Raw genomic sequence first — 21,002 nt, 5'->3', positions numbered from 1 at the left:
AAGCTCTTTAGCCTTTGCCTTTTCGAGCTTGGCTATGTGAGCAACAGACTTGGGACCCAGGACATTGCCTCCCCAGTGATGGCAGATCTCATCATATCTGTTGTTGTAAGTGGTCCTGATAACTCCCACTAGCTTAGCCAACTCCCACTAGCTTAGCCAAAGGGCTTTTGTCTTCCAAGTTAACCTGTGTGAAGGCGACAGTGGTGCAGATCTTCCTGTGGACTAGATATCCCAGTCTTGCCTTCCCCTTGATAATGCAGTAAAAGAACCCCATTTTACAACACAGGGCAGGCAAGAAGACAACCAGCTGGAAGAAAGCACTAGCTGAAGAGTGTATTTTGACCAAAAGCAGTAAATTTCAAAGCTAGCTTGGTACTCCTTTTTGTCCTTTAGTATTTGATCTATTGATATTTGGATTCACTTCTGTTATCTTTTGCTTTTCATATGTTTAGCCTTGTAAAGGAGCACCTTCACTCATACCACATATCCTACATTGTGTAAATGTGTAACAGGGTTAATTGAGGAAGGTTACATGCAAAGAAGTGGGAAAACATAGAACTGTTTCTAAAAGGTCTGGACTCCAAGTTAGGAAAATAACATCTCTTTTGTATCTATATCAGAGAGGAATTCTATTACATTATTTATTTCTATCAGGAGTCTTCTGCAGACTTTCTGGAGATTACTGAAGATCCCAAGCTATGAATTTTTGTGTTTTCAGCAAACAGAAATGTATGTGTATATCATTTGCTATAACATTTCAGAGAAAATACTATAATTTTTCTCTTGAATGAGGATGCATTATTGAAATTAATCGCCATTGCAGTACCTAGGGCAGTGTGTTTAGAAAGCATATATATGTTTATCCAAGATATGTAGTCACACTGTTTTATTGGAATGAAGACAAATGATGGAAGCATACAACAGTAGATAAAATAGACTTAGTAGCTGAGTGAAAATTCTGAGGCCTGACTCCAAGCTTTAATGATCATGTGCTCTTGGAAACTTCACTTTTTGACCTTTAGTGTATACATAAATGTAAGGAAGATAATCACAACTATCTCATTTTAATATCATTAATTAATGTTTAAAGTCCCTAGGATTATGCCTCAAACTTAGTAAGCACTTAATTTTTTTTTGTCTCTTCACTTTAGCATAGCACTGCATTATTCTAACATTTTATATTTAAATACATTTACAATGTAATAGTTGAGTCATTTTCACTAGGGATTAAGAAAGAAAATTTGTCTTTAAGTATGATTATATGGGTTCTGATGTGACAGCTGCAGCTGAGAAAGTTGTCCACATCTTTGGTCTTATCAACACTGTAAGTATTTATCTTTAGTATTTAATAAGAAACATTTATTTTAATGCAGTAACACTATTTATATAAATAGCATTTTCATTTTTATAAAAACTACAGTTGTGATAACTAGTTTCATCCACGAATGGATTTTCCTCCAAAAAAATAGTAAATTGAATATATTAGCATTATGTATATAGATATAATGTTATATTTATGGTTACCCAAAACTGTATATCATATATTTTCTGCTTTCAGGTGTTTTCTCAGCTTAAAATGACTATTATGCTAGCTTCTTTGGAGCTCTGGTCAGATGAAAATAAGATTTCAACTAATGGGGATGCTGATGATGTACTACAAAGGTTTTTGTCATGAAAACAAAAATTTATGTTTCAAAGATCCCATATCATGGCCTATTTATTAATGTAAGCAATTTATTCACACCAATAGGGGGTTTCAAATATTTCATATGTTCACTATCAAAATTATACACAAAAGGTGCTAAGACACCTTAGAAAGATTTATGAACAATGTGTTGTCAAAATGCAGAATATAAAAATCTGATAAACATATAAGACATTAGTTAAATCATAGTAGGACATTGTTCTCAAAATGGGTCATTTACTTATGGAAGTATAATGAGCTGAAAAATGTAAAACTTTGGGATAAACATGGGACCTTAATAATTATAAAACTGTTCTCTGTGATAAATAGTTAAAACCATAATTTTATCATTATCTGAAATATAAACAAATGGGATAAAAATATGCAAAAATAATGAATGCAAAAATTTCATATGATGCTGGCTATAATGCAAAACATTAAAATAGTAAATTACTGAAATGGGTTACTTTTATCATCCCTGTGGTTCTTCTGGCATTTCCATGATAATCTAATGTATAGCAGCTATTCAACTATTTGCTGCATATCTCTGAAGAGTCTTTACATGGATTTCTTTTTTGTTTTACTAATTTGATTATTTAGGGCCAAAAACACAATCCTAAAGATCTTAAGCAACATGTAATAAATTTGCAAATCTATGGTGTCTCCTGTGGAACCAGAAGTAGGGTTTGGGAATTCAGAAGCAACATTAACAAATGACTAAAATATGTGAGGATATCATACTACATAATTTCTCTCTTTTTTTGTAGTGAATGTACTGCAGATTCTCTCTCCCTGTCTCTCTCCTTTAACATTCTTTAAAATGTGTTGGTTTACTATGTGAAAATCATGGCAGTAATAGCCCTGACTTTTAGATTTTATCCAGCCAGTTATGCTGACAGCAATAATTAATTTGGGGGAAAGATTAGACAATGCTAGGTTTTGTGCTGTGTATCATATAATGGTCAATAGCTCTTAGAACTTAACTTTTCTTGATATAAAGTTGGGAGATAATCCAAATAGAAAATGCTTAATAGTATAAGAGATGATATGCAATATTCATGGTTAAGGAAAATATAGCTTAATTTGGGTGTTCAATTTATGAAAGATGATTAAGTTATTAATGAATTAAAATATTTTTATTCACAAGAAAAAAATTTAATTCAGTTACAGAGATCATCCTAATTATGTGGGAACAACATACTATGGAATGGTATGTGATCCAACATTTGCTGCAGGGATTGCTTTGGTATGCATTTTGTTTTCATCTCTTCAGTAATACCAGATTTTTGAAAGTTAATATCTACTTGAAGGAGCATAAATACACATTTTTGGATTTTGAAACACAAATCATTTTAATGGGCTTTTTGTTATGAGAAGAAACATAAAATTTACCACCATAACCCATTTTAAGTCCACACTTCAATAGTGTTAAGTATATTCACAATGCTTTGAAAGAAATCTCAAAATTTTTTTTGCCTTACAAAATTGAAACTCTAAACCTGTTATACAACCCCCATTTTACGCCTGTCCGCAAATTTTGATAAGAACCAGTTTACTTTCTATTTCTACAAATTTGACAACTTTAGGTTATTTGTATAAGTAGAATCATATAGTATTTTTCTTTTTGTAACTGGCTTATTTCACTTAACATAATGTACTCACAATTTTTTCATGTTATAGTGTGTGACAAGATTTCATTCCATTTTAAGGCTGAATAATATTATATTGTGTGTGTATGTGTGTGATTTTATTTATTCATTCATATGTCAATGGACACTTAGGCTATTTCATAATTTGGCTATTTTGAATAACACTGAATACATAGGAGTACAGATAGCTCTTTAAAATTCCAATTTTAATTCTTTCGGATATACACCCAAGAGTGGATTGATGGATCATACAATAGTTATATTATTAATTTTTAGAGAAATCGCCATACTAATTCCATAGCAGCTGCACTATTTTATAATCCCAATAATAGTAATTGTTCACATCTTACACACCACACTTTTATTCCTAGTTCAATACTTTTATTAAAAAGTGTGTGAAATCTTATCTGCAACAATTAAGATGATCATATGGCTTTTTGTCCTTCATTATATTAAAATACTGTATTACACTATTTTACATTGTTTTATTTGTTTATGTTGACTCAATCCTTGCATTCCAGGATTGAGTCCCACTTGGTCATGAAACTTAGCCCTTTTAATGTGCTACTGAATTCAGTTTAGTATTATTTTGTTCTATTTGGATGCCTTTTATTTTCTCCTCTGGCCTGATTGTTCTGGCTAGTACTTCCTATGTTGTTTTGGGTAGGAGTGGTGAGAGTAAGCATTCTTATATTGTTCCGGTTTTCAGTGCTTCTAGTTTTTGTTCATTCATCATGATGCTGGCAATAGTTTTCCCATAGATGGCTCTTATTGTTTTGAACTATGTTTACTCAGTGTCTAGCCTGTAGAAGGTCTTTATCATGAGGGGATGTTAGATTTTACGGAGGAAATTTTCTGCATCTATTGAGATGATCATGTGGTTTTTGTTGTTAATTCTCTTATGTGATGAATTACATTTTTTGATTTGTGTATATGGAACTAACTTTGTATCCCAGGAGTAAAACCTGTATGACTGTGGTGAATTAACTCCTCTATTTGGTTTGCTAGTTGATATGAATTATTTATTTTTTTAGTTTGTTGAGACTTGTTATATGGCTGAACATATAGTTGATGTTACTATATGTGCCATGTACAGATAATAAGAATGCATATTCAGTTGGTGGTGGTGAGGTGTTCTGTAGATACCTATTAAGTCCAAATTGGCCAAATGTCAAGTTTAAGTCCAGAATATCTTTTTTAGTTTCTTCCTTGATGACCTGTCTAATGATGAAGTCCCATAGTAATACTGTTTCATTGTCTAAATCCCTTCAAACTTCTCTAAAAACTTGTTTTATGGATCTGGATAGTCTGTTTTTGGGTGTGTATGTATTTAAGATAGTTAAGCTTTCTTTATGGATTGAACCCTTTTATTATTATGTAATGCCATTTTTTGTCCTTTGTGATTATATTGGTTTAAAGAAGTCTGCTTTATCTGATATAAGAATAGCAACTCCTGATTGTCTTGTTTTCCATTTTTCCATTTACCTTATAAATCTTTCTCCGTCCCTTTACTTTGAGCCTATGGGTATTACTGCTTATGATAGATCTCTTGAAGTCAGCAGACAGTTGCATGCTCCTTTCTTTATCTAACTTGCCACTCTATGTCCTTTAAGTGGAAGATTTAGACCATTTACAATTCAGGGTCAATATTGATGTTGAGGATTTGATTCTATCATTGTGTTGTTAATGTAGACTTGATTGTATAGTTGCTTTATGGTGTCAAGGTAGTACATGCTTAAGTGTATTTCTGTGATGGCAGGTATTGTCTTTTTTTTTTTTTTTCTAATTTTTAACACTCCCCTCAGGTCCTCTCATAAGGCAAATCTAATGGTAACAAATTTCCTTAGCATTTCCTCATCTGAGAATAATTTTACTTCTTTTTCACTTATCAAGCTTAGTTTAGTGGAATATGAAATTCTTGGTTGGAATTTATTTTCATTAAAGGTATTGAAAATAGGTTCCTGGCCAGGCTCGGTGGCTCACACCTGTAATTCTAGCACTTTGGGAGGCTGAGGAGGGTGGATCACCTGACGTCAGGAGTTCAAGACCAGCCTGACCAGACCAACATGGTCAAATCCTGTCTCTACAAAAAAAAAAAAAAAAAGGAAGAAAAGAAAATAGGGTCCTAATCTCTTGTGGCTTGTAAATTTCTGCTGAAACACCCACTGTTGGCTTGATGGTCTTCCCTTTGTCAGTGATCTAGTGCTTTTCTAGCTGCATTTAAGATTGTTTTTTTCAGGTTGAGCTTAGAGAATCTAATGACTATGTGTCTTGGGGATAATTATCTTGCATAGTGTGTCACAGGGGTTCTCAGAATTTCTTGAATTTGAATGTCAAACTATCTAATGAGATTTGGGAAAAATTTGTAAACTATATTCTTAAATTTGTATTCTAAGTTGCTTTCTCTCTCACCTTTTTCAGGAATGCTATCAAATCATACATTTGATCTCTTTACATAATCCCATATTTCTCAGAGGTTTTATTCATTTATTCATATTCTTTCTTCATTTTTATCTTCCTGTGTTACTTTAAAGTAGTTGTCTTCAAGCTCTGAGGTTCTTTCCTCAGATTGGTTTATTCTGTTATTAATTATTCCAATTGTATTTTGAAATTTCTATAGCAAATTTTTTATTTCCAGGAGTTTTGTTCTTTCTCAAAATGGTTATGTAGTCTTTCAACTTTTCAATCATTTTACTGTTTTCTTTTAGATTGGATTTTAACTTTCTCTTGAACTTCCTTGCCATTCAGATTCTGAGCTCTGTGTCTGACATTTCAGCCATTTCAGTTTGGTTAAGAGAAAGACACTCTGGCTTTTAAGATTGCCAGTTCTTCTGCTGGTTCTTTCTCACCTGTGAGGGCTGATGATCCTTTATCCTACGAGGTAACTATCCTTTAGATGGCACTTTTGTTCTTATAATCTTTATTGGCATTGAAAATTAGACTGTGGTACAAGTTGGGTGTAATTGAATGGCTTCATTTCTGTGTGCTTTCAGAGGGCCATGGCTCAATTCCATAATCCTGAGCTGCATGATCTAACTCTGGGTGGCTGAGACTGGGTCCACAGCTTTGTCCCCTGGTTTCTCAAGGTCAAGCACGAGCTGGGCTGGGGAAACCAAGCTGTTTCCATACCACTGGTAACAGCATTCTTTAGGGGACAACATGGGGGCCACAGGCACTTGTGCTCTGGAGAAAGTAGCAGGATTGCTTCAGGCTGGAGGTTCTCTGGTGAAAGGAAGTGGGAGCACTGCAGGCAGGAAGTACTCTAGCAGGGGCACCACAGATGAAAGGTACTCCACTGGGGTTACTGGGAACACTGCAGGTGGGAGGCACTTTGGTGGGTCAGCTGTGGCCCAATGTGCTTTGAAGGGGTGGCAATGGGATCTCATGCAATCACATTCCAGCAGATAGCTGTCAGCCAAAAAGCTCCAATGGCTGTCCCATTGTGCTGGTGAAAGCACTAGGGCAGTGGCCAAGTGGAGAAGCATTCTGAAAGGGTTTCTGAGGCTGCACTCCATGCAGGCATGGCCAGGCAGGAACTCTGGGAAGGACTGGTGGAACAGTAATGTGAGCAGATCAGACTTGCTGCTGTCCCCTGGCAAAGACAGCTCTGCCCTCTCAAGGTCTGGCAGCTTCCACAGCTCAGGGCCACACCTTCCTTAGAAGTCATTCAGGGGCTGGAATACATCCTGGAATGCAGCAACCCCATGCAGGGTTACCAGCTTCCTACCTAAACCGTTGAGAGTTTTCATCAAGAAAGGGCATGGCATTTTGTCAAAGTCTTTTCCTGCATCTGTTGAGATAGTAATGTGATTTTATCTTCTGTTCTGTAAATGTGATGTATAATGTTAGTTTGTATGTGTTAAACTAGCTTTTCATGTCATAGATGTGTACCTCTTGGACATGATTTGGAATTCCTTTTATGTGTTGTTGAATTAAGTTTTCCAATAATTTTTGACCGTTTTTTGCATCAGTCACTTTTATACTATTATAGATAGGAATAATACTTGATATGATTGGAATCTTATTATATTTGTTAAAATTTGTTCTTAACCTAACATATGGTCTATACTGGAGAATATGCCATGTGAGATACCAAATAATGTTCATTCTGCTACTGTTGGTTAGGATGTTCTATATGTGTCTTAGATCCATTTGTTCTAAAGTGTTGTTCAAAATCAAGTATTTCTTCATTACTTTTCTGCCTGAATGTTCTATCCATTTTTAAAAATTGGATATTTCATTGTTCCCTACTAGTGTAATTTGTTTCTTTCTTCATGTGCATTAATTCTTAGTTTATACTTTCAGTTGTTTCAATGTAAGTGCTTATATTTTTTTAATTATTATATCCTCTTGAGATATTGACCTTTTTTATTATATAATAATATCTTTTGTCTCTAGTGACAGGTTTTTACTTGAAATCTATATTTTAATATTACAAGTGTAGCCATGCCTGCTCTTTTGTTAACCATTTTCATGAGATATATTTTTCCATCCCTTCACTTTCATCAGCTAGTGTGTGTCCTTTCAGATGAAGCGAGTCTCTTGTAGGCAGCATATAGTAAGGTCTGGTTTATAATACATTTGTCCATTTTATGTCTTTTATTAAAAAATTTAATTCTTTCATATTTAAAATATTGATAGGTGAGATCTTATTATTGCCATTTTATGAATTGTTTTCTGATTTCTTGTAGATCTTTTGCTTCTTTCTTCCCCTCTTCCCCCCTCCTTTGTAATTAGTCAATTTTCTCTTGTTGCTTTTATGATTCTTTCTTTGCCCTTCCCTTTTGACAGTTTGATTATAATGTGTCTCCATGAAGACCTCTTTCATCTTGAAAATCACTGTGCATTTTGTTCCTCTTCTTCAAATTAGGTCTCTCCTTCTTTCTCTTTTCCTTTTGAAACTCTACTGGTAAGGTTTCAGAAGATGATAGTTCATTTTCTCATTTTCTTTTATTATTATTATACTTTTAAGTTCTGGGGTACATGCGCGGATCTCACAGGATTGTTACATAGCTATATAGATGCCATGGTGGTTTGCTGCCTCCATCCCCCCATCATCTACATTAGGTATTTTTCCTAATGTTATCTCTCCTCAATCTCCAAACCCCCTGATATCCCTCCCCTAGCCCCCCACACCCCAACAGACCCCTGTGTGTGACCTTACCCTCCCTGTGTCCATGTGTTCTCATTGTGCAACACCCATTTATAAGTGAGAACATGCAATGTTTGATTTTCTGTTCTTGTGTCAGTTTGCTGTGTATGATGGTTTCCTGATTCATCCATGTCCCTGCAAAGGGAACTCATCCTTTTTAATGGCTGCATAGTATTCTACGGTATATATATGCCACATTTTCTTTATCCAGTCTATCCTTAATGGGTATTTGGGTTGGTTCCAAATCTTTGCTATTGTAAACAGTGCTGCAATGAACATATGTGTGCATGTGTCTTTATAATAGAATGATTTATAATCCTTTGGGTATATACCCAGTAATGGGATTGCTGGGTCAAATGGTATTTCTATTTCTACATCCTTGAAGAATTGCCACATTGTCTTCCACAATGGTTGCACTAATTTACACTACCACCAACAGTGTAAAAGCATTCCTATTTCTCCACATCCTCTCCAGAATCTGTTGTCTCCTGATTTTTTAATGATTGTCATTCTAACTGGCATGAGATGGTATCTCAATGTGGTTTTGATTTGCATTTCTCTAATGACCAGTGATGATGAGCATTTTTTTCATATGTTTGTTGGCCGCATAAATGTCTTCTTTTGAAAAGTGCCTGTTTATATCCTTTGCCCACTTTTTGATGGAGTTGTTTTTTTCTTGTAAATTTGTTTAAGTTCTTTGTAGATTTTGGATATTAGCCCTTTGTCAGATGGGTAATTGCAAAAATTTTTTCCCATTTTGTTAGTTGCCAGTTCACTCTAATGATTGTTTCTTTTGTTGTGCAGAACCTCTTAAGTTTAATTAGATACCATTTGTCTATTTGGCGTTTGTTGCTGATGCTTTTGGTGTTTTAGTCATGAAGTCCTTGCCTATGCCTATGTCCTGAATGGTTTTGCCTAGGTTTTCTTCTAGGGTTTTTATTCTGTTAGGTCTTATGTTTAAATCTTTAAATTGATCTGGAGTTAATTTTTGTATAGGGTGTAAGGAAGGGGTCCAGTTTCTGCTTTCTGCACATGGCTAGCCAGTTTTCCCAACACCATTTATTAAACAGGGAATCCTTGCCCCATTGCTTGTTTTTGTCAGGTTTGTCAAAGTTCAGATGGTTGTAGATGTGTGGCATTATTTCTGAGGCCTCTGTTCTGTTCCTTTGGTCTATATCTCTGTTTTGCTTTCATGACTCAATTATTTTAAATAATCTGTCTTCAAGTTCACTGATTCTTTTACTTGATCAAGGGTAGTTTTAATTTATTAAATACTATTTAATAAATGTTTTGGTTTATTTATTATATGTTTAAGCACTGGAATCCTGGTTGTTTATTTTCATAATTTCTATTTTCTTGTTGATTTGTATACATACAATTTCTTCCAGGTTGTAAAGCTGGCTCATCATTTGTAAATCAAATAATGTAACACATCATGTCAATGGGATAAAGAAGAAAAGTCCTATGATTTTATCAATAGAAGCAGAAAACCTATTTTATAGAATTTAATCCAAATTATGATACAACTTTTAAGAAAACTATGAATATAAGAAAACTTTCCCAATTTGAGAAAGAATATCTACAAAAATACAGCTAATATTAGACTTAATGGTAAGAAACAAAATGATTTTTCACTAAGATCAAGAACAAGGCAAGAATGTAGCTCACTATTGGTATGAGCCATGTTTGCCGTCCAAAATGCTAACCACACTAAATGCATTGTTGATGGGAATGCAAAATGGTACAGTCACTTTGGACAGTTTGAGAGCTTCACACAATTTTCAACTTACTCTTCCTGTATGATCCAACAATTGTCTTTGGTACATATCCCAATGAATTGAAAGTATATTTACACAAAAAACATGTACATGAATGTTCATGCACACGAGCCGTTGAAAAACTTTTCAAGCTCAGCAAATATATATCCAAATAGGTTAAAATCATATCCACACAAAACACACACATGAATGTTTATAGCAGCCTTATTAATAATTACCACAAATTGAAAGTAAGCAACATGCCCTTTAATAGGTGAATGAATATGTAGTGTTGGTTGCGTAGACATAATGGGACATTATTTGGTGATTTAAAAAGTGAGCCATTAGGTTACAAGAAGATATGAAAGACATTTAAGCTAAAGAATCCATATGAAAAGACTACATACTCTAGTATTCCAACTATATGACATTTTAGAAAAGGTAAAACTATGAAAAAAAAAATCAGTTGCCAGGGATTTATGTCTTCCTGACCTGGTTCCCTTTAACATTTTAATTTTTTAGACCAAATAAATGCTATTCACAAGGTATACTTGTTTTAGAAAAATAAAATAATTTGACTATGCTAAAACTGTTTGTGAAGTCAAAATTTATTGACAATCCAAACCTTCAAAATCTGTATATATTTTCCAAGTGTTCACTTGAAAATTAATATAGTTACAAAAATATTCTTCTACTTTTCAAAATGTTTTGAAGTTTATTAGAATTTAATTAAAAATGTCATAAAATATATTGTGGCATTAATTTTATTTTATCATGACAATACTATTTGGATTGAAAATTCTATTACTCAAAAAAGTGACATATTTTTGGTTTTTATGTTTCTAAGAAAGCAATTAGCTTTGGTATATCAGTTTCTTAAATTTGTGTTTGCATATGGTAGTATGACCAGAATTGCTTGACAAGATCAATTAGCTAAAGAAACAACTTAGTCAATAATTATTTTTTGTTTGTTTGATCAGTATTCAAAGACAATAACTTTATAGGGATTTTCAGTTGTTATGGCACAGTTGCTTGGAATAAATCTGGGATTGACATATGATGACATCAACAACTGTAACTGTCCAGGAACTACATGCATAATGAATTCTAAGACAATGTAAGATGTTATTTTTTTAATCAAATATATGTCTTCTCTTGGAAAATGTTGGCATTATTTCTTGATGTATGATCTTTTGCATTGTAACTTGACTAAGAATGTAATTAAAGATATATATGCTTATTTAAGACTTTAAAAGTTTGATTATGGGATTTTGTAGAAACCATGTTTAATAGATTCGCATTCAACATTATAGTATATATAGAGAGCAGATGTTGATGATCACATACTGGATTTACCAAAGTTTATTGGAGCTGTTGAAAAACTTTTCAAGCTCAGCAAGTGAAATGGTTATTGACTAGCAAGAATCTTAGAAAGCTTAAAAACCTGGGATAAGGAGAGGGGTAGGTACATTTTTTTAAAAAAGTAGAAAGGCTCGCACTGTAAATAGGAATATTCTAGACATAGGGAAAATAAAGTGAAATACAATCAGGCTAAATAACTTTGAGTCAGGGGAAGAAGTCCAGGAATTAATATAGGAAATGTAGGAAAGCACCTGATCATGCAGTCATGATGCAGCGGTTTGTATTTTATTTTACACACACACACACATACACAAACACACAAATTTTCATCAAATTATTCAGTATGGGTAATAAAAAATATCTCATAAAATCAATGTAAAATAAATCACAGGGAAAAACAATCATAATATTTGGGAGATGATGATTTTCATAATAACCTATAGTAGTTTATAATGATTTTGAGAAAGGGAGATGCCAGGAATTATCCAAAGGTTTTCATATAACTTATTAACAAATATTTTAAGAGGTCATTAATTTAGGAAATGAGAATATTGAGGGTAACTCTTCATGATATTTTATGTACTTTATATCTGGGTTGTTTTAGGTAATCCACTAGAGCTGTTAAATGCCCAGTGAATTACTTAGTTCCAGATCTCAGAGAACAAGGGATGTAAAATGTGAGAGCCATCAGTATATGAGTAACAATTAAAACCACAGGCAGATCATTTAGAAAGAAGTTATCAAGTCAAAAGAGGTATCTTAAGATAAAGCTTTGAAAGCTGCTTATATTTACAGGCTAAAATATTGAGGGAAAATCAGTAATATGAAGAATCAGAAAGGAAGAAAACATTAGGACAACAAGTATATTAAGATGTAATTTTACCTAGAGTGGAATGTGTTTTAAGAGTAAGGGGAGGGAGGCCGGGCGCAGTGGCTCAAGCTTCTATTACCAGCACTTTGGGAGGCCAAGGCAGGTGGATCCCGAGGTCAGGAGAACCTCTGCTAGGGCAGTGTGGAGGGGGAATGTGTGATTTGGAGCTCTCACAGAGAATCCCCACTGGGGAACTGCCTAGTGGAGCTGTGAGAAGAGGGCCACTGTCTTCCAGCCCCCAGAATGGTGGATCCACTGGCAGCTTTCACTCTGTGCCTGGAGAAGCTGCAAGCACTCAACGTCAGACAGTGAGAGCAGCGCTGGGTACTGAACCCTGAAGAGTCACAGGAGCAGGGCTGCCCAAGGACTTGGGAGCCTACCCCGTGCATCAGTGAACCATGGATTTAGAATATAGAGTTAAAGGAGATTATTTTGAATCTTTAAGATGTAATTACTGCCCTGCAGGTTTTGAACTTGAATGGGGCCTATAGCCCCTTTCTTTTGCTGATTTCTCTTTTTAGAATGGGAGTATTTATCCATTACCTATACCTCCATAGTATCTTGGAAGTAACTAATTCACTTCTATTTTATGGGCACATAGGTGGAAAAGATTAGCTTTGTCTTAAATGAGGCTTTGGACTTTGGATTTTTTAGTTAATGCTGGGATGAGCTAAGACTTTAGATATTATTGGGAAGACATGATTGTCTTTTAAGATGTGAGAAAGACATGAGATTTGGGAGGGCCAGGGATGGACTGATATAGTTTGGATGTGTGTTCCCATCCAAATCTCATATTGAAATATAAACCCCAATGTTGGAGGTGTTCCCTGGTGAGAGGTGACTGGATTATGAGATTTCTCATGAGTGGCTTAGCATCATCCCACTTGGTACTGTCGTCATGACAGTGAGTTCTCATGATATGTGGTTGTTAGAAAGTGTGTAGTACCTCATTCCTCACTCTCTTGCTCCTGCTTCTGCCGTGTGATGTGACTGCTCTCCTTTTGCCTTCTGTCATGATTGGAATCTTCCCAGGGCCTCCTCAAAAGCAGATGCTGCTATGCTTTCTGTACAGCCTGCAAAAGCATAAACCAATTAAACTTCTCTTCTTATAAATTACCTAGACTCAAGCATTTCTTTATAGCAATGAAAGAATGGCCTTATAAAAGTATCTAGAGTTATTAGGACATAATGTTGTCATCTTACTTTGTTTCAGGAAAAACTGTATTCTTTGAACTATATCCACACCATTTCTCTAAGTTTGAGAGTGTTACAATATTAAACACAAACTCATCGAACAATACACTTAGATGTATAAAAATATAGAAAGTAAACAAATAAAAAATAAAAGGAATCTAGGAATTATACATTTTATATACCTTAGTATTAAGATATTTTGATTAATTTTGTTACCAACGAACATAAAATAATAATATTTCATTAACAGCATCAACCATCTTTTATTCCTTGAAGTTTTCCACATAAATTTCCAAATCATTCCATTTCCTTAATGCTCATTGGGTCTTCTAATAATGAAAATAATAAAGAATAGAACTTAAGCAAATAGAGCTTATCATGTGCCAAGCACTGCTAAGTGTTTTAACATATTGTAACTCATGCTACCTTAACTTCTACTTTCTAGATGTCTATCTTATCAAACTACAATAGAAATAAACTTACTACTTTTATTTACAAACTGTATTAAAAATAAAAACACTCTTCTGTGATTTTTTTTTTTTTTTTGCTCATTAGTGAAGTACTTCAGAATACATAGCACTTATTTAGGAATTTTACTTTGATAATGATTTTATTTCATTTATCTAAGGAATATAATTTAATTTTAGACGTTCCTGTGGTATAAAGTTTTTTAGCAGTTGCAACATGGATAAATTTCAACAGACAGTTTTACAGCCTGAATTTGCATGTCTACAGAATCAAACTGTTTCAAAACTGGATTATCGAAGAAAAGTTTCAGTTTGTGGCAATGGAATTTTGGAAGCTAAAGAGCAATGTGATTGTGGCAAACCAGAGGTTAGTGGCAAACATTAATAGCTTATCCAAAGATTTGGTTTTGTGTTTCTCATGGAATCTTATAGCTATAGATGTGATATAAAAGGGAAGTGGCTAAAAATAATAATGACAAAAATTTTCTCTGAATTATCATTTATAATAAAATATTGCTTCAATCAAGAATCAATTTAATCACTTACATACATTTTTATATATTCTGAAGATAATATCTTAAGAAGCTGATAATATCGAAAGTTCTTATGGTATATATTTTAAAAATCTGAAAATTTGCCATGCATATATTAATGAACAAGAATAAGATTTAGAGAGATTGCATTACATGTTTAACAGTTCAATTTCTTGAGCATGGAATTGTAATTTCATTATAAGCTCTTTTTCCTATACTGAAAATACATTGCACTTAAATGAAATGGTGATAAAAATATATAAATTTGGACTGTAATTGTAGTGAACTTAGAGACTTACTTTCATATACAGCTAGTGCTCAACTTACGACCACGATTGGGACCGGCAGACCGGTCATAACACAATTTGATCGTAAGTTGAGTAGGCTATATGTACAGTTGAAATGGTGCACGTGGAGATGGTAGTGCTGCCGGAAGCTGGTCCGCACTGTCGTATGCCCAGCTGGGCAACGTTTGTGCTGTCAGACGTGGAGCAGTCGTGGCTAGCGATTGTGGTCGTAAAGTCGAATGGTGGTAAGTTGCATAGGTCGTAAGTTGATCAATACCTGTATTTTTAAAATAAATTCAAATCTTTATTTGATTGAAAATTCTTCTGTTTAACTTGAATGCATTTGCTTTTAGAGATGCACACATAAAAACTGCTGTAATGCTAAGGATTGTACTCTGTATAGAAGGGCAAAGTGTGGCTCTAGGTCATGCTGTGATACATACACTTGTACGGTAAGCTTGCAAAATGTTACCTTATTTTATTTCTTTCTTTAGGTGTTTCTGTCCATTATCTTTTAGCTTTTTCTAATCTTTTAAAAACATCTTTTAAGTGTTTTACTTTATGTGCTCTTTGGTAAACTTTTCTTTCTGGTTTGCAATAACATATCAATATTTCTATTGTGTCCTTAAATATTCCTTAAAGCATATTTTTATGGTGTATGCCGTATTCCATATGGGGTTGGCTATGAGAGATATTGTGTACTATTTATTTCATTTGTTTTCAAATTATTAGCTCATTATGAAGGTAAATAACAGAAACAATTCATATAGAGTTGATTTCAGTATTCAGAGGATGCCCTTTTGAATTCTTTCTCAGCTTTGCTTTTTGTCATATAGTCTGAAGACTTCTCCAGTAATTGCATGCAATACTAATTCCGGATTATTTGGGTGCTCCAGATTATTTGCCTCTTGTTCATGCCTGAATGTAGCTCTTCATGATTAAGCAATTTATGACAAAGATTATAAATAAACTATGGAACACACACTTGATGTGCAGTGTTTGGATAAGCAGACAGTAATACAAACTCTCATTTTGAAAAGCGCAGGAAATGAATGAATACTGCATATCAAATACTGAAATGTACCTTTAGCAAGGTGTTGTTTTTCACTCTATGGGCTAAATGGTCATTAAATTAAAGCCAATAATCACTTATTTTCTAGGTGCATGAATGTAGATTCCAGTGCAGGGCTTCTACTTCTCTGCAATAAGCCTTGTTTCCTTTCCCTTCACCAGAACTCTTGTCTTGTCCTCTGTCTCCAAATCACTGGGATTAAGCACTGAGACTTTTCTAAACAGTTCATTGCCCTCTGCCTACATCCCAAAGGTTATTATTTAAAATAGAAATAATTGCTACATTTGGTAGAATGAAAATTCACAGTGCAAGTTGCTAGGGAAGGCCTCAGGAACAATAACTAGTTTTATTATGTGTAATGGCATGGAATTTGACTTCTGCTGTCAAAGTGTAAGACAGCAATTTTTTATTACTGTCTTTTACTGTTGGCCATAAGTACAAAAAATTTTCTATTTTTGTTTTCTCTGTCTACTTTCGAACAGGCCAGTTTCAATAAAGCTTGTATTAAATTTAAGGATTTGATGTAAATTTTTAAAAATACGTTTCTTGCTTACATAGACATAATCCTAAACTCAAAGATATAGCTCAAAAGAAATAGCTGCCTTCTTGAAACATTTGCTTTGCTAACACATAATAGTGATTAACATGCTTTTAACTATTATTAAGATATTTCTCTTCATAATGCCTAAAAAATATGATTGATACTAGATAAAATCAGTAATGTGTTCGTCAGTTTATCTTGATGATGAATGGCCCAGCAAGGAAAACACTGCAGAAGATTAGGTGGAAGATGGGACTAGCTTCCTGCTCAAGTGAATCTTTGTTTCAAACAGTGACAGTATTTTTGATCTATGTATCTCTTGGATATACTTGCATTCTGGCTGACAGTTCTAACAAGCTTTCACATATGACAGCAATAGGTCATTTTATCTCTTTGCTTTTCTAGTCTGCAGTGTGCAATATTTCAGAAGAGTAGAGAGAACTTCTCCTTTCCAACATTCATTTCAATACTTGGTAGTATAGGTAGAAGGAAAACATGACCGATCTTGTGAAACTGAATTTCACACCACTGTACTACTGCTGTATCTGAGGATGATTGTTCCGATTACCACACACCCTGTGTCAGAAGCAGATTCATGTTATTTAGAACCCCCTCATAGTGGAGGTGGAACAGATCCTGCAAAGTAAATTACTTGAATTGCAAAATGAAAAGATGTCTATCAAACATTTTATTTTCATTAAGCATAAATATTTCTAGTTATTTTGAAGAAAATACTCAAGATTCTTACAACATTTTAACTATGAGAGCTTTCACTAGAGCTTTTTGAAAAATTGGAGTGAAATTCACAAATCATACAATTGACCATTTTAAAGTGAACAACTCAGTGGCATTTAGTACATACACAATGTTGTACAACCACCACATCTATCTACTTCCAAAACATGTTTGTCAACACAAAAGGAAACCCCTGACCCATTAAGCAGTTGCTTACATTCTCCCTTCCCCTCAGGACCTGGAAACCATCCCTCTATGTTGTCTCAGTGGATTCCCCTATTCTGGATATTTCATATAAGTAGAATTGTACAATATTTGACCTTTTGCATCTGACTTTCTTGACTTAGCATAGTGTTTTTGAGGTTCATCTACTTTGTAATATGTATCCGCACTCCATTTCTTTTTATGTTTGAAAGTATGTTATTGTATGTATATTTACAATGTATTTATCCCTTCATCAATAGATGGATAATTGGGTTCTTTCCAATTTATTTCACTAGAATGTTTTAGTAAATCCATAGTTGAATTCCAAATTATTAAATGATAGAAATGATAGGTGCTAATACAACGCGTCTTTTGAAATTTTTGACATTTTTTGACTAAACCCTTTATTTATATGTGTGTGTATACATATATATATCTATATTTTGTTTCTCTTTGTCTCACAGATACATAAAAGAGGACATGTTTGCAGGAAAAGCATAGATCCATGTGATTTTACAGAATATTGCAATGGAAAATCTGAATTTTGTGTACTTGATGTGAAATCTGCTGATTATGAACAATGCAATAATAATACTGCCTATTGTTTGAGTGGAATATGCCAAGATAGGGATCAACAGTGTGCGAGATTATTCGGACCATGTAATAATTCTATTTTTCTAGGTTCGTTTTTAAACTGTAGCTATTCCAAAGTCAGTAATCCATAGTATAACAGTGTAAAATATTGTTTTTAAAATCCAAACTTAAAAATAAAATTGCAATTTAAAGCAACTTTGAACTATATCAAGAGTTAAAATGGACTTAATAACCACAGGACAAAAAAAAATAGGACATTAGTCAAATATCAGATGACAGGTAGAAAGGCAGCACACTACTGGAATAGTAGATAAGAGAGAAAATGACTGATGTCTCAAGTATTTCTGTGCTGTAATACCACTTTTGCTCTTTCTACTCAAGTGGGCAGTTTTAGCAGGTGTTTCTCCTTTGTATATAGACAGTAATTACATCAAAAAGTTGTGGTGGATGACACTGAATGGGCATTATTGCTATCTAGATATCTCTATATTAATTTACTACATTTTTATTTTAAATTTTTTAAATGAGTAATTGGAAATTATTTTTGTTTTCAGTTGCTCAGGGTGCTCCTTATCTGTGTTCACAAGAAGTGAATTGGCATGCTGACGATTTTGGAAACTGTAAAACTAGATCCTGTAATTTTGAGTACGTATTTTTAAACGTATATATTTTTCTAATGTTGGCATGTGTGTGTATTTCAGAGGGTCACTTAATACAAATGAGAGATGAACCCAGTATATGCAGGTGAGTTTAAATTTTGCACTTTATAAAATGGTATAGGTTCTGAATATATTTGGTGATGTAATCTAAGTTACATTTTGAATTATCCTTGTATTTTGAGCTGTTATTTACTTAGTATATTTTGTCCCTAAGTGAAAAATGGCTATTTTTTTCTACCTTATATTGCCAGACATGTCCTTTGTGCAAAGCTAGTTTGTCTCTGGAGAAGTGCAGACCTCATATTAAAGAAAGATTATGATGTTCAATATACTTACTTTGAAAACTATGTATGTGTGTCTGCATTTTTACGAAATCCAAGTGGTAGCATAAAGGATAACTCCTATGTAAACAATGGTACCTTATGTGGTCCAGAAAAGGTAAATAAAAATTTTACTTGATACTATATGGAGTGCACGTGCATATGTGTGTGTGAGTGAGATAGACATCTTAAATGATTTTATTTATAATTACTGTTACAAATTTTTATTACTGCATGATCTTGAGATTCAAACGTCAGAATTTTTGTTGGGCAAAGGAACTCTTACTTTACTACCTACCATTTTATATTTTGAATTTTGCCATAGGTATTTAAATTTGTTTGCTCATATTTGAGAACTAAGTCTCTTTGTGAGGCAAGAATCTTATCTAAAATAATATGCCTAACCCTAGAACAAAAAATAAAATCAAACAATATTCCAAAAACTAAGGTCAGAAAATCTGAATAAATAGAACATTAAAGAAACAGAGGAAAAAAACCCAAGCATTTAGTAATCTACAAGAACTTGTTTAGTTATAAAGAAAGTAAAACATTTATTTAATGCTCATCGACCTACTCTGCTAATTCTTCCTCCAAAATCATAACATACCTATTAAAAATTTGGCCCGTGCATGACATAACAGTAAAACATAGAGTTTAAGCTTTCCTTATTTTTCAAGTTTTCTTAAAAATTTTGAGAGACGTAACAGATAAAGGATGTTTGAAACCCAGTACCATTGGAAAACTAGTTGACTGATGAAAAACTACAAAATTATCACACATTTTACATAATTTTCATATAGATACAATATTTTAAGAAAAGAAAAACAAGAGGAAAATGGACATGAATAGTAAACTTAGGATGGGAAAAGTTCTTCCCACATAAAAGTAATGAAATAATGACAAAGAAACACTCTTGTGCTGGCTATACTATAAAGTAATATGTCATCCTTTCAAAGGATGACAAAAATGCTAAAACAAACTGACAAAAATGTTTACTATAAATGTGACAGGGTGACTATTTAATTTATAGCTAATTTAATCATCAATTAATTAAAGAAAAAGCACCAAAATGATGTGTTTATTTGGTATACTTCAGAAGGCATTTGCTTTGTCCCTGGTTCTTAGTGCAGAGCACCTAAAACTATTAGAATTTCCTAGTGACAAGATTGTCCTTTGTTATTCATAATGAGCCCCTTTGAATCAACATCTACGTTTAGGCTAATGCAGTGAGAGTAGGACCCCTAGATAGCCTCAGGATAGGGCTAGTCACTAGAAAGACCAAGTGATCAGGAGATTGACACTCTTGGTCCTACCCAATAACCTTTGGAAAGGGGTGAAGTGAAGCTGGTGATTGAGCTCCATAAAGCCTCTGTCTGTGGCTCATGCCTGTCATCCTGGCTACTTGGGAGGCTGAAGCAGGAGGACTACTTGAGCCCTGGAGTTTGGGGGAAGCTGCAGTGTGCCTTGATTGTGCCTGTGAATACTCACTGCACTCCAGACTGGGCAGTATAGGGATGCCTTATGTCTAAAAACAAGCAAACAAATAAACTTCCGAACAAAGAGATTCAGAGACAGCTTCTGGGTTGGTGAACACAATGACTTGCTGGTAGGGAGGCATGCCAGGAGAGGGCATGGAAGCTGTGCCTGTACCACCTCATTCCCATCAAATATCTTGCCCAATGCATTACTTCCAATGAGCTCCTCCTGAGTTGTACCTTTATACTCCTATACCCTTTTGTACAGTTTCATTTTTAATTGACAGATGACAATTGTGTATTTGCAAGGGATACACTACGATGTTTTGAAACATGTATGTGCTGTGAAACATGCAAATCAACAAAATAATGGTCATATTCATCACTTCAAATATTTATTAATTTCCTTGTGGTGAGAACATTTAAAATCCCCTTTTAGGTATTTT

General features: G+C 33.9%; 1 long non-coding RNA gene across 1 annotated transcript; it reads right to left on the bottom strand.

Annotated features, from left to right (window-relative positions):
* Positions 1–235: 235 nt before the first annotated feature.
* On the bottom strand, positions 236–20,372 carry LOC116558215. Its single transcript, XR_004271902.1, has 3 exons — positions 20,361–20,372; positions 3,207–3,208; positions 236–375 (listed from the first exon to the last, which is right to left on the bottom strand). It is a non-coding gene; the product is annotated as an uncharacterized LOC116558215 (long non-coding RNA).
* Between the last annotated feature and the right edge of the window lie 630 nt (positions 20,373–21,002).

Source organism: Sapajus apella, unplaced genomic scaffold (assembly GCF_009761245.1).
Source record: "Sapajus apella isolate SASKATOON/1434 unplaced genomic scaffold, GSC_monkey_1.0 scaffold21, whole genome shotgun sequence".
Classification (NCBI taxonomy): domain Eukaryota; kingdom Metazoa; phylum Chordata; class Mammalia; order Primates; family Cebidae; genus Sapajus; species Sapajus apella.
Note: the sequence above shows the minus strand (reverse complement) of the source record. Positions and strands in the feature narration are given on the sequence as shown.